We start from the raw sequence: 4680 nt of genomic DNA, 5'->3' as shown, positions 1-4680 counted from the left end.
TGCTTGACCTTGCTTCCCAGGCCCTAGTGTATGCATGTGTATCTTCTTGTGTTCTTCCTGACGGGGGAACCTCACAGAATCTCCTGTTTGTGGCCCTCCCGTTCTGAGGATGAAACGGTGCATTGTCTGAGTGTTTACCATTTGCTGGGAGGAGAAATGGGGCCTTGGTTCTGGCCTTCACCTGACTATGTTATCAAGTATGTGTTATGTGTTAAAAGCTGACTATATTGTAACGTGACTGCCATGTGTTGTGCTCCTCAAGCTAGGGTGGGAGTTAGCTATATTTATATGTGCTCAGCAGGTTATTTTGCCCAACAATAGCTAACTCCTACCCTAGCCTGATGAGCACATCACATGGACACATTACAATATAGTCAACTCTTGCTCTAACCCAACAACACAAACATGATAATATATCAGGTCAAGGCCAGAGCCAAGGCCCCATTTCCCAAGCAGGCAAATGGTAGACACTCAGACAATGCACCAGTCATCCTCAAGAACGGGAGAGCCACATAATTATCACACAGGAGACATTTTGAGAGCTCTTCCCGTTAGGAGGAACCAAGAGATACCTCTGCCCACACCAGGGGCCTGAGAGCCACATAAATTATCACACACGAGACATTTCAGGGGGGCACTCCCCGTTTTAATTTATCACACCGGAGACACGAGGAACTCTCCCCTTTACGAAGCTCTCTCAGGGCCTGGGAGCCAAAACACACAGAACCACACACACCTCAAACGCACACACCTCATCGAGAGGAGGATACAGCATAAAACTGTATCACACAGGGACTCTGGATCTTCTTCTGAAGCAGACCTTCCACTGGGGCGAAGCACTGGACGAACCATCAGCGCTGATTAGGGACTTAGACATATTCGATTTCTCACGCTTTATGACTCTGTATAACCGTTGCCACTTTACTTAATAAATCCAAGGTCCTCGTGCCGACAGACTTTATTACCTCTCCGTCTCATTTCATCTGGTCCAGTAACTAGACAGACCGTTTTTCCCCTCACGGTGTTACCTTCCATGACAAGGAACAAGATAATCATCACTAAGAATGGCTCAATTCAGAACTCTGACTCACTCACAGGTTGCGTGGAGATTCACCCTTGCCCTCTCACGCCTCCTCTGACCACTCCTGCTGTTGTTGCCCTTGTCCCAGTGGGGAAAGGTCCGAGTCGCCAAACCCCGACTTTTCCTTATCTTTTCTCTTCCCCTATGCTCAGTGCTTCCTACCACCAGCCCTGCATACACCCCCCTACGAACCGCAAAGCCACTATGTGGTCCCTGTCTATTAGAAAACACATGATTTTCATGGGCGATTCCAACTTGGCCCGCATCCCAAAAAGAAAAATGGACGACATCCAGATAGATAGCTTTCCAGGAGCCACATTAAGACATCTAACAGCCATCTTGCAGAAACACACATCTCCCAGATTGGACACTAAGCTCATCTTATTGTCTATTGGCATAAACAACTGCCTTAGACAACAGACAGCTATCACAATAATTAAGGAAACCCAACGTTTAATTAGGACGGCCAGAGAAACATTCCCCCAGGCTTGCATTGCAATTCCCCTCATAACGGTATCTATCAGGCTATCCGCCACCCAACTCCGTTGTGTCAAGTCTTTTAATGACTTTGTGAGGGAGAATATCGAGGACGTTGACTCACGTGCTGGTTATCTCAACACACTGTCGACGCTTAAGGTACGAACACACCAAACGCGTAACCCGCGTAAGATTTACGTGCGTAACGCAGCTAAAATGTTGCTTGACCATTTTGTGTCAAAAATGGTCCTACGTACGCAGCTACGCGCCTGTGGCTGCGCTTGATTTAGGAGTCCGAGGAAGGAAACCCAAACACCGCCGTGTTTGGGTGCATGATAGAGCTTGGATCGGGTTAGATTAAATAATCTCAGATATAAATAACAATAATCGGGTTAAATAACTTCACATGGTGTGTCTGGTGTGTTTCCAGCACTCGTAGTGTTGATCAGCAGAGATATAGTCCGCCAAGACGTTGAGGTTGCATAGCAACCAGAGACACTGTCCATGCAAGTGAACGGAGCGTTCCCTCTTCGTCATAACTATCAAACCAAACATCCTTCACATTCACCGAGCGAACATTATGAAAGTAAAATGCACATTTCTCGCTAAAAATGTTTACATAAACGCATTTAATGGCGTAACTATGTTACTATTTCAGGAGATCCTCGAACGAGGCCTCACCTTCATCACGACACCGTCACTCCCAGACCGTGACCTATTGAGATGAGATCTACATACTTACCACAGGCGGTTAAAAATTCTCGATTATTTTAAATATAACACTGATTATTTTTACTTACCTTTTATTACGCCGTCTATCTGGGAATCAGCCTTGAAGTCCGTCTCAAAGCCTATACGCCAGCTCATTGATCAGGACCTCCGCTCCTTCCGTGACCTCCGACCTCGACGTCCTGTAGGGGAGGCCAATATTACTGTCCATCAACAACAGGCCCTCAACAAACTAAAATCTCACGATGAGATTATTATTAAACCGGCGGATAAGGGAGGGCAAATTGTAATACAGGACCGTACTAATTACATTCTGGAGGCGACACGTCAACTTAATAAACCGGTCTACTATCGCCCTCTCACGGATCCTATGTACCTTGAGACTCAGACAATGGTTAGGCTTTTAATTGACCAGATGAGGAAAAACCATCTCATCAGCGCAAAACAGGCACACTACCTATACGGCCCGGATCTCCCTCGGGCGAGATTATTTTACCTTCTCCCCAAAATACATAAACCCCCAGAGAATTGGACTGTTCCATTCGTGGTTCCTCCAGGACGCCCCATAGTTAGCGACTGTGGCTCCGAATCAGGGGCCTGCCCGTAATTCCGACGCCTCATTGTTCCGACGTCTCAATGTTCCGAAATATTTCCCATTAGATCGACATGCCACTATTCCGACGGTTCAATGTTCCGAAAACGAAACCCATTGGTCCGAAGGGCCGTTAGGCCGACTTTTAAAAAAGGAGGCGCATAAGGCCAACGATTCAATATGCCGAATAGGAAAAAGAGTTTTATACCTCGCTCGCTCCCTCTCTGTGTGTGTGTGTGTGTGTGTGTGTGTGTGTGTGTGTGTGTGTGTGTGTGTGTGTGTGTGTGTGTGTGTGTGTGTGTGTGTGTGTGTGTGTGTGTGTGTGTGTTGAGAATTAGACCTCCGCTCTCTGTCCATGGTGCTGCAACACCGTGTCGAAATGAAGTGAAGCGTTGTCTTTTTGCCCTCCAAAATTCATCGTGAACGTGATATGTAGGCCTAGGTTGTATTTTGGAGACAGAGAGAGAGTGAGATTGAGAGAGAGAGGGAGAGGGAGCGAGCGAGGTATAAAACTATTTTTCCTATTCGGCATATTGAACCGTCGGCCTAATGCGCCTCCTTTTCGAAAAGTCGGACTAACGGACCTTCGGACCAATGGGTTTCGTTTTCGGAACATTGAACCGTCGGAATAGTGGCATGTCGATCTAATGGGAAATATTTCGGAAAATTGAGACGTCGGAACAATGAGGCGTCGGAATTACGGCATGGCACCCAGAATCATACCACCTGGCGGAGTTCATAGACTTTTACATTAACCCCCTATCCCACACTCACCCGAGCTACCTTAAGGACACATACACCTTTGTCAACAAGTTGAAGAATCTCAGCGTCCCTGATAACACGTTTATCTTTTCAATCGACGATTTCTCCTTGTACACGAACATCGACACTGTCCTGGGCCTCGAGGCTGTGAAGAAAGCATTGTCTTCGTCACCGGATTCATCTCGTCCCGACACATTTATTTTAAAGTTTTTAGAAATTAACCTTACCCGCAACAACTTTTTATTTGATAAATCCTTCTTTCTACAAATATGCGGCTGCGCAATGGGGAGGAAATATTCACCGGCCTACGCGGACATCTATCTGGCAGACTGGGAGGAATCTGCATTCCTTAAATGCCCGTCACGCCCCCTAGTCTATTTCCGTTACTTAGATGATATCTTTGGCCTCTGGGACGAATCAGAAACGGAATTTAACCATTTTATACATATCCTTAACTCACACCAACCCCGTATCAAACTTAAACACACTCTCCATCTCCAGCAGGTCCCCTTCCTAGAAACAGTAGTTTTCTTCACAGACACGAAGGATGGACACAAAACATTAGCCACCAAGGTTTATTTTAAGACACGGACAGGCATTCCTTATTATTTAACACCAGCTACCATCCCCGGCATACTTTCAGCTCCATCATCAAGTCCCAACTAATCCGTTTTCCACCTCATCTGCTCTCTACCCCATCACGTAGAGGAGGCCACCAGGACCCTTTTCAAGGCCCTTAGACCCCGCGGCTATTCCAAACGTTTTCTTCAGACTATTAAAGGGGAAGTGACCGCCCTCTTCCAGCCAGGCCGGCCCGTTCTCCCTGGAAAAAAAAGAACACAGAACAAAAGTTAATTCCATTAATTACTACATTTTCGCGACAAGCAAGCTATAAATCAACATTTTAATTCTGCCATACCTCAAACCGCCCCACTCGCTTCTTTTAAAATATTAATGTCCTACCACCGTAATAAAAACCTGCAGGACATTTTAGTCCATACGACTCCCACTCTCCCTTACCCCACTCTTCTCACCCTCT

General features: G+C 46.4%; 1 long non-coding RNA gene across 2 annotated transcripts; it reads right to left on the bottom strand.

Annotated features, from left to right (window-relative positions):
* Positions 1-925: 925 nt before the first annotated feature.
* Positions 926-4185, bottom strand: LOC130378512 (uncharacterized). Of its 2 annotated transcripts, none has more exons than XR_008894732.1 (3): positions 3869-4185; positions 3654-3786; positions 926-2469 (listed from the first exon to the last, which is right to left on the bottom strand). It is a non-coding gene; the product is annotated as an uncharacterized LOC130378512 (long non-coding RNA). The 2 variants fall into 2 exon arrangements; XR_008894733.1 differs by having other exon boundaries at positions 3663-3786.
* Between the last annotated feature and the right edge of the window lie 495 nt (positions 4186-4680).

The sequence above is a fragment of the Gadus chalcogrammus genome, unplaced genomic scaffold (assembly GCF_026213295.1).
Source record: "Gadus chalcogrammus isolate NIFS_2021 unplaced genomic scaffold, NIFS_Gcha_1.0 GACHA083, whole genome shotgun sequence".
Lineage (NCBI taxonomy): Eukaryota > Metazoa > Chordata > Actinopteri > Gadiformes > Gadidae > Gadus > Gadus chalcogrammus.
The sequence above is the reverse complement of the archived record's forward strand: the minus strand, read 5'-3'. Positions and strand labels throughout refer to the sequence as shown.